The 10,153-nt window shown below is 47.7% G+C and overlaps 1 non-coding gene across 1 annotated transcript; it reads left to right on the forward strand.

Moving 5' to 3' along the window:
* The first annotated feature begins 8,581 nt into the window (after positions 1-8,581).
* Positions 8,582-8,710, forward strand: LOC113456941. The gene has a single exon (XR_003377652.1). It is a non-coding gene; the product is annotated as a small nucleolar RNA SNORA40 (small nucleolar RNA).
* The last annotated feature ends 1,443 nt before the right edge of the window (positions 8,711-10,153 follow it).

Here is a 10,153-nt window from a genome sequence, read left to right on the forward strand (position 1 = left end):
GCCATGAGACCTTCCAAGAGGCCTAAGTCCCTGCTTCCTCTTTCCTCTCCCCACTTTCCCATCCCTTCCTCTTCCTCCTTTTCAGGATGAGGTTAAAGTTGGAGGCTGTAGAAGACAGATCTCAGTGGGATTCTGAGTGGGTGTGGGAAAGAGAAAAGATCGAATTAGAAACAGATTAAAAATATCAGTACCAATCCTGAGACTAAATGGTACCCTGAGAAGGCTACAGTCAGAATTAGCATCTTCCTAATCTTCCTAGGCCCCACTGTCAGAGTTTCTCTTGACCCCCACTTCTCTGTGGTAGACACAAGCATTTCGTGTCCCTTAGGGACCCTTCCTGACCCATCTGCCCCTCGAAACACTCAATAGACAAGCATTTAACCCAGATACCAACCCTTTTCCCTGCCTCTTCCTTTTGGTAGACAGTAGCAGATGTTTGCAGAGAAAGGGCACACAGGGGCACGCAGAGCTCTGTGAACTTAGAGATGAGCCCCAGTGGCATCTGGCTGCTGTTTCCTACATGTTTCTGTCATGTAGCCTGGGCTTCACTGTCTGTAAGCTGTTGGAGTCCACCTGGTTCTTCTGGGGGCTCCGTGTAGGTCTACTGACCCTAGGATTCAGCGTGCATAGGTTCTTCAAGGAGGGGATGTGGAATGGGGTTGAGAACTTGGCAGATATGCTGGGAGTGAGCACGGATGGACCTCTATGCTTGTCATCCTGTGGCCATGCAATCAGGGACTCTTTACCCATTCTATCCAAATAAGAAATTCAAGGGACTTAGAAGGGTTCCCGGCCACTCCAAAGCCACACACTTACCATGTGGACTAGAGGTATGATGGCCTCACAGATGGCCCTGCCCACTGCTGTTTGGGTTCAGAGGGGAAGCTGAAGGTCAAGTGCTAGAGGCCCATCTGTGACTCTGGCCAGGGTTGGGTAGACACGGAAAACCTTTCTACAGTGTCCCTCAGAGCAGTATAGCCAGGGGACTTCCTCAGGTCACTGTATCTGAGAGAATAACAAGGTGATGCTATCTTAAAGAGCTGTCCTTTGTTCTGAGACAGAACTGAGACTGCCTTACAACTGTGATGCCAAAAGTCTTTCCTTCAGTAGCTTGAAGGAGGGTGGAGGCCTTATGAGAAGGGAATGCTTTGAGCTATTAGAGACTCAGTTAAAAACGGGAGAAAAGTCTTTTATGAAGCAAGAGGAAGACTTGATGATATTTGTGTTTTAAGTTTTGGCCACTTAAAAGTCTGGCAACTCAATGATGAGTCTGTCTGTCTATCCATGTCTATCTATATGTCTGTCTGTCTGTCTATCCATGTCTATCTATATGTCTGTCTGTCTGTCTGTCTGTCTATCTATCTCTATCTATTATAATAAATCTACCAACCAATCTATCATCTATCTATCATTCATCTATAATCTCTCTATCATCTGTTTACCTATTTACACATGTCTATCCACCCATCCATATCTGTGTATAATCTCTCTACCCATTTGTCTCTCTTTCACTTCCTATCACCTATCTGGATTTCTTATCTTTCCTTTAAACACTTATATCTCGCTGGCATCCGCAGGTCTGGGCCCTAATGTTTCATCTGTCTCCTGGATGTTCCGTGAATCAGAGGCACCCAACTCCTCCTAGGGGCTACTAATTAATCTCAGCCCAGGCTACCTCAAAGTATCCGTGCTCCTGGCTCTGCCCTTTGATGTTGTGTCGGTGACCATCCTTCTCTGAGCCCCACTCCCTCCTTTGCAAGCTGAACTTAATGAGTCTACTTTAGAAACCTAATTGTGAGGGTGGGCTAAGCCAGAAGAGAGTGGATGAGAGAAGAATCTGGAACAAGAAGGGCACTCTACCTGTGCAGTGTATTCCTGAATGAATACATTAATTCACCTGCTTGGTCAAGCTCTGGCGGAGCCCTCCTATGGTCTGTCCTGCACGGAGCTCTGGGGAGCCTGCAGACAGGGTACTTCCAGCCTAGGTCTCCAGTCCGCAGCAATGGTAATGAACAAATGTCCTTCTTGGGCTGGGGAGAGGACCCTGGGGAGACAGACAGAAGAGTAGACCTGGCATCTCTATTCCCGGCTGTGACTACAGGTTTGAGACTGCCCTTAGGGACAACATCCTGACTCTGCATTAAGATGCTCAGCAGACTGGAGGTGCAGATCTCTGGGGTAGTCACAATTTAAATACAACTGTGTGTTTTCTTGCTGTGGTAGATGGACAGCAGCCTGTCTAGAGCAGAGAGTGGCCCTGAGCTGGAAACCACGCTGTCTTTAGTCTTCGGAACGAGGGCTTCTCTGTGCAGCAGGTAGGCCTGTACCTGTGTACATTGAGCCTGTTTTTTGGCCCCTTTCACTTGATTTACCCACTAGGCACATGTGTGCTCCACTCTTGAGGAGTTGCCTTGAGGATTTAGAAGGAAGCAAGGGCTTGCCAAGGCCCCCTGGTGGTCAGTGCTGATGTGACCTGGGACCTTAGCTCCTACTTTGTCTCCCTACCTTCTCCAGCTGCTGGCTTCTCAGGAGAGATGGGCTGTCACCTCAACAGGCGACTGCTGACCTTGGTGTCCATTCTGAAGGAGATATCAGTGCAGGAGGGATGTTGGGGACTTGCTGCCACCTCTACCCAACTTGTAGCCTCAAGAATGCTTGTTCTCTGCCACTGTGGTGTGGACTGTGATCCTGTCTAGCCCTCACCCTGTTGATGAGAGAGCCACCCTCTGCAAATGCCAGGTGGCCAGGAGCATCAAGAAAATAAAATATATAGCCTTTTACGGTGTGTGGAATCCCAGCATCAGGGGGAGTGTTGTTACTGATAATTGCACTCTGTGTGTGTGTGTGTGTGTGTGTGTGTGTGTGTGTGTCTGGGTGTGTGGGTGGGGGCCTTGCCCTTACTTTTCCCAAATGGAAATGATTGTGATAAAGCTTCAAAAAAAATGAGAAAAAGGAGCTTAACTTAAAAAATAAAAGCTATAAAATTTAACAACTTGAGTTGTGTGTGGACTGACAGTTATCCTGGGTTCAACCTCTTTGAACCAGGGAATGGGCAGCTGGGAGCATCGGAGGGGATTCAGATTTAAATGAACGCGGTCCTATTTCAGCTCAGTTGTTGGGTGTACAGGGTCCTTTTTTTTTTTTTTTAAGATATAAATTCCAACCATGTTTTGTGTGAAGGGTCTCAGTGCATACTGACATTGTGAGTGTCAGCCCCAGATCACTTTAATCAGAGAGTGGATATGCATGATAAAACGGATAAGGGACTTTAATCAAAAAATCCGCTGGCCTGGAAACGTGACGCACTCCGCCAAACACACTTCATCCCACTCTCCTTGTGCCACTGCCAAGATTCTATTTCATGAATATGCATTGGACATGATATTACATTAAAACGTGACATTGGTGTGCGGGGTGGGGATTCAAAGCCACTGCCCCCATCAAATATGTGCATACATATCCGTGCACATGCACACACATGCCCACACACGTGCACACATGTGTGCTCATACCTGTACGACTCTGCATCCTTTGCAAAGTTCCTGTCAGTTGGATGTTAAGGTGGCGACGTGATTCCCCCCTCCACCACGCATCCTTGAGTGCTGAATATTGGATTTCTAAGCCGTTCCATCCCTGTGAGAAACTAACCGCGGTAGGCAGGGGTTTTGTTTCAGCTCTACCCAGGAATGCCCTGTGCCGTTTCCATCCAGGGTCACATCTCGGCACACGGGAGAGGGCACAGGCTGCAGAACTGGTGACTTGTTTCTATTTCAGGGAATTAATTCCAAGCTCAGGGAAGAGGCAGCTGTAAGCCTCCCCTATTTCCACGCAGCATGGGCAGGGCAGGGGGCCCTGCTGGAACTGCAAGCAGCTCCCCTCCTGAGCCGACTCCTCCCTCCTCCCTCTTCTGCCCCTTCCTCTCCCCTCCCCACTTCTCTCCTCTCCACTTTCCCCTCTGTCCCACTCTCCCCTCCCCTCCCCTTCTCCTCTTTCCTCCCCTTTCCTCTCTTCCTCCCATCCCCTCCCTTCTTTTTTCTTTCCTCCCTTTCTCCTCCCTTCTCCTGTTGACTTTCCCTCTCTCCATCTCCACAGAGGCTACAGACATTTGAGAATTTAACAGAAATATTCCTGCATCATGAGAAGCAAGCAACTTGAAGAATTCACAAGAGCGGTGCAGATTAAAGATGAACTCAGATCTCATTCAATGCCTTACAAAATCTCTCCCAAGGATGGCTCTTGGCAAGCACAGATTCCTCTAGAGCAGTGGTTCCCAGCCTCCCAAATGCTGTGGCCCTTTTACTACAGCTCCTCATCATGGTGCGGTGACCCTCCCAACCATAATATTATGTTTGTTGCTACTTTTACAAGTGCAACTTTGCTACTGCTATGAACCATAATGCAAACATCTGTATTTTCCAATGGTCTTAGGTGATCCCTGTGAAAGGGTCACTCAACCCCCAGAGGTTGAGACTGCTGCTCTAGAGGTCTCAGGGATGAAAGGCACAGTGATGGCACTTGCCTAGAAATGGGCTGTGTTTTATACTCCCCACTGTGTTGTGTTTGTCTGACTTCTTGCGCGGATACTGGTGACACAAGACTGGCACTGGTGCTTGCTGGATGTTTCAGCCGTGAGGACAGTTGTCTACCCTGCACAGTGTCCCTGGTCTGACAATGGGGGCTATCAACCGATAAGCTCTCTTTCAACTAGAATGGACCCGAGGATGTATAGGATGCTGTGGAGTATCTCTCCGCTGAAGCAATTCATGGCCACTGAGGACCTCAGAGTGAGGCTTTCCCTGGGAATGGGGTGGTGGCAGATGTGATGGTCTAAGGACTTGGAGAGGGAGTTAGAGTGTCCTTGATAAAGACACAGGGGGAGGACATCCCCCTCCTCCCCAAAAGGATAGATTGTGGATACCACACAAGTCTAGTACCCTGGCCACCAGGCTTTGGAGGAGGGAAGGCCACACTCCAGAGCCATTTCAATAAGCGTGGCCTTTCCCTGATTGTACTTTTCCAGCCAATCGATGTGGAAGCTGTCACACAGTCCCATCCACGAATGCAGGCCCTCTAGAGAGGAGAGAGACCCCAGGTTCTGTCACAGCGCCCTGGCAGGAGTCCCTGCTCTGATGTTCCTGGGTTTCAGGGTAGGGCACTAGGCTGTAATTCCTCTGTCTGCAGACCTTGTGGCCACAGCACAGTGTTCTCCCTAGGGGAGCTCAGGCAGCTGGCCTTGCCTCAGAGAGCCCCAACTATGCTCAGAGCAGAAGGCCACTCAGCCAAGCAAACACAGGAGGGCTGTCACCCATCTCCTCCAGCACCGTGGGGCACACAGAGTGACACCTCTGACAGCAGGGTCATGCATGCTGCCTGGGGTCAGTCACAGGTCACTTTCTGGCTGCTATGGCTTTGCCCTGACATCTCTGGGACTGGTGCTTCTGAAGGTTCTAGATTGCTCTAGATCAGTGACTGATAAATGCAAATGCCATGGAGTATCATAGTTAATATTTACTTCAGGGATCGGTCGCTCCATCCTCCAGAGAGAAGGTGTGGTGTCCCTAGAGTGGCGTGAAGAGAGGTGCTGTTAGGACAGCCTGGTTTGGGGCTTGTCTTGCTGGGTTGCTCTTGACAGCCCTTCCATCCCACTGAACTTCCTTTGAAAAATGTGCATAACTCACCTTACTAGACCTGAATGGAGGTGGGTGGTCCTTCGACTTCCCACAGGGCAGGGAACCCTGATTGCTCTTCGGGCTGACAAGGGAGGGGGACTTCATCGGGGGAGGGGGAGGGAAATGGGAGGCGGTGGCGGGGAGGAGGCAGAAATCTTCAGTAAATAAATAAATAAAAGAGACAATTTTATATGCACAGCATCGAAATCTGTTCTTCAATGTACATTCTCAATATATAAAGAATTACGAGGGAATAATATTCGGAACCTTGTGGGTGTTAGTTTTTTGGGACTAGAAGGTTATATTATTCAATATGCTCTAAAACAGGAGTCATAATAAAGAAAAAAACAGTCATTATAATGTGTTTCAGTAAAGGCATGTTTTGTTTAAGTTGAATAAAAGCTATTTAAAACTTTTTTTTAAAAAAAAGAAAAATGTGCATAAAAGCTGTGCCGTGCAGGCTTTGGGAAATTAAGGGTAACCACTCATTTGAAAAGTCCAGGAAACTGCGTGTTCATCAATACCATTGTTCCGACCTGATTTCGTCCCCCTCCTCCCTCCTTACCCTCCCTCTCTCCTGTCCTTTTGCCTACCTCTTCCTCTCTTTAATCTCTCTCCCTCGCTCCATCCGTCCCTCCTTCCCTCCCTCCCCTACCCTTTGCCTCTATTCTTTCCTCTCCTTCCATACCTCTCTCTTGTCCTCTCCCAACCCCATTATGAGCTGTTTTGGCTCAACACCATTTTTTTCAACAAAGTTAGAATCTGATTGCAAATAAGCCTCATTTGAGGCTACAAGCAACAACAGCAGCAACAACAGCAACAGCAGCAGCAGCAGCAACAACAACAATAACAACAACAGCTGCTTTGACAATTGGTAGACCTGTACTGGTCAAAGCACATTTCCCACCGCCAACATTTCCAAGTTGTTTTGCTATGTAACTCTAACGCAGCAAGTTTGGGTCCTGTGTGATGACTGGGTGACATCAGAATGACAAGCAGACCAGAGGAGTCTGCATGCAGGGACCAGAAAGCAAAGCCTTTGAGTTGCTTTTAGGAGCTGGTTGGCACAGGAAAACAGCTCTTTTTTGTGGACTGAATTTTGCAGTTCTTTCTTAATCGGACCCTAAATTGGCATTGCTTTAATTTTTAAATTTTTTTCATTTTACACTTCTATTATGCATGTATGGAGGTCAGATCTCTCCTTCCTTCCTCTGTGGTGGATTCTGAAGATTGAACCTAGGTTGCCAGGCTTGGCAGCAAGCACCTTTGCTCACTGAGCCATGTGTCGCCATTGCTGCTTTCTGTGAGCCTCAACAGCTTGAACGCAAAGGAGAATGCCCACTGATGTAGGGGGAACGGTCTTCTACCTGAGAGGCTTGGGTTCATAAGGTTTTGGACTTCAGATTCCTTTGGATTTCAGATTGCTTGCATAATGAAATCCAGGGGGCGGAGCCCACATCTGAAACACAAAACTTATTTGTTATACGTATGCCTTCCACATATACCTGAAGGGAGCTCTACACAGCACCTCGGGACTTTTGCACCGAAACTGGGCCACCAGTCTGTGGTGGGCACAGAAGCCTTGGGGACTGGAGTAGTTTAGACTTCAGAGTAGGTTGTCAGAGAAACATGCTCCTGCTCCCACAGTTCCCTGGTCAGCCTGTCTTTGTATCAAGGGGAGTTTGGAGGCTCAAAGGGGACTCTTGATGAGGTTGTAGACTATCATAGAGCCTGGCTGAGGGCTAATGTGATCTGTTATTTAGTGAGTAGTCCAGACACTTCTATTTATAGTAAAAACAGTGAAATGCTGGGCAGTTCTTACGTTTTACTTTTTTTCCCCTTTGAGTCAGAGTCTCACCATGTAACCCTGGCTGTCGTGGAACTTGCTTTGTAGATCAGGCGGGCCTTGAACTCACAGAGACCTGCCTGCCTTTGCCTCCTGAGGGCAGGGATGCCACTACACCTGGCTAGTTCTTATAATCTTATATACCTAGTTTCCTTGGAAAAGTCACACACTGTACTTTTAGCGAAAATTTGAACACCCAAGTGGTGACAGGGTGCTGTCCATATGTGGTCACTGGAGAGTTAAAAGGACTCTGTGGTCCAGAGAGTCACTGCTGGGTCAGGATGGTGTGAACTCCATGGACTGTCCTTGGTGCCCCAGGAAAAGGCAACTCAAGGAAAGGAGGATTCATCTTCTCGTTGACTGCCATGATCCTACAGACTAGACTTCAAACCCTCTGCCCAGCATGTGGGCAGGAGGGAGCACTCACCTGCATATCTGGCATGCATCCTTCTGCATGGCCTTGTGTCGCATAGACACCTCACACCGCCTTATGCCATGCCATACCTCATCGCTCTAGAATTCAGAAGATGAAAGGGTAACAGAAACCCAGCGACAGCATTCCCATGTATTTTTTTCTATCTGCACCTGGCAGTGGTTTCAGACAGTGAGCTCCCCAGGAGCCCATTGTTAACAAGTCCTCTTGGTCCGCTGGGAGATGCAGAGACCTCTCACATGCATGAGGTGTGGTGTGAGTGGTCTAGCCTTGGACAAATGGAACAGAGTTTGAAAGTCGCCTCCGTGAGGACCAGTGGTGTGACATAACACAGTGGAGGGACTTTTTCTCTTCTCTGCTTCCAGCTGCAAGTTCCCTATGTTTGCTTTGGTTTTTACATGTTTTGAGGTTCAGTAAACAGAGGTGCCATTTAGATGACTGCCTGCCTGCCTCTCTGTTTCTTTCCCTCCCTCTTCCCTTACTTTGTTCCTAATAAGGTCTTACTATATACCCCACACTGGCCTGGATCCCCCTGCCTCCACTTCTCAGGAAGTGCTGAGATTTCAAGCGTATGCCACAACTCCCTGCCAGTTTAAATTTTTCTTTTTCATGAATTCTCTCTTCCTAAAAGGGTACACTTGCGTGCATCTTTGTTCAGCTGATAGGCAAAGGAATGAAAGACGGGTGCAAGAAAACCAATCTTCTTTTGCAACCCAGGGCTCATTGTTTAGTGTAGTTTTGAAACGTAGAAGAAAGGGTATGACGCACAAGTGACAGCTCAGAGCAACGCTTGTGTTAGTAATGAGTTTGGTTCTAAGAATAAAGAGTTTATAATTTAGCAGCGTAGGTTAAAAAATAGAAACTTAATTTTCAGTGAGTTGTACAGTATTATTCTCTGCACACAATGCTACCTAGCAGATCTCAAACTCTCACTCCGCTTGCAGAACTTGGCCCCTGTTGATTAGCAGCTTTCTGTTTCCCCTCCCCTCCGCAGAGGTGCCACTCTTCTAGACTGTGCCTTTATGGCTTCGGCCACTGTAGATGCTCATTGATATTTAGATGTTCATTTATGATGCTCATAAATTGTTTGTACTTTAGTGATGGGCTTAGCCACTCAGCACCGTGTACCCAAGGCTCATCTACACTGTGGTAACTGACAGGACCGTCCTCCTTTTTATAGGTTGAATAATACTCCTCAGTATGTGCATACTGTATTTATATGTTGTATTTATCCTTTCGTCCGTCCAAGGGCATTAAAGTTGTTCACACTGGCTGTCTTAAATAGCAGCTTATTTTGAGCTAGGTTGTATGTAGTTCTGGCGAAGCATACATTGAAACTTTTGAAACACAATCCTGAATGAGCTTTTCCTCTTTACACGTTGCTGGCTTCAGGGACTGTGTCTTAGACAAACAAGCTATGTGGCTTCCCTGAGCATCAGTACACTCTTTAAGGCAGGATCCCTGATGAGACTAAAGAAATAGTGGGTGCTGGCCATAGCCTGGTGCTTAGTAGGATGAGTTATCACAAAAATGTTTACCTCCGTGTTTCTATGTAGTTGCCGGTGTGTACACAGGGTCTCATCAGCAGGAACACTCCCTACAGAGATCTCCCTCTTTAGAGGAAGGCTCCTGCATAGGGGATAGCTATTACTATGGCGTCATTAATAGCAAAGACTGTGAAATGGATCCAACCTGATAAAATGGATGTGACTGAGCAATTAGGGCATCCAAGTGGGTTCAGATACCTGGCGTAAGTTGAGGGGATTCCCCAGCTAGGCAGACACAAAGAACAAGTTACGTGATAAGAGATAAGGAAATCCTGTTTTGTCAAAGTCCTAGCAGATACACTACAGTGGTTATTTTTGTGAGTGTAAAGTCACCCTGACGGAGGTAGCAATCCACATAGATGTCCCCTGTCCAAAAATCTGGGGCTCCTCAGTGTAGAGTCTCAGGAGAGGGAGGTGGGGCTTTGATCCGGTCACACCCTGAGTATGTGCAGACAAACCCTGCTCTGGCTTCATTTCTGTTATTATAAAACCACCTGACAGAAAGCCTAGGAAAGGAAGGGTCACTTCAGTTCCCGATTCCAGGGTAGTCTGTCACTGCACGGACGTCAAGGCTTCAGGAATTTCAAACTGCCAACCGCATCGCATCCATAGCTGGGAGCTGAGAGAAATGTGAGCGTGCACGCTTAGTGTTCAGCCA

The sequence above is a fragment of the Microtus ochrogaster genome, chromosome 1, assembly GCF_000317375.1.
Source record: "Microtus ochrogaster isolate Prairie Vole_2 chromosome 1, MicOch1.0, whole genome shotgun sequence".
Classification (NCBI taxonomy): Eukaryota; Metazoa; Chordata; class Mammalia; order Rodentia; family Cricetidae; genus Microtus; species Microtus ochrogaster.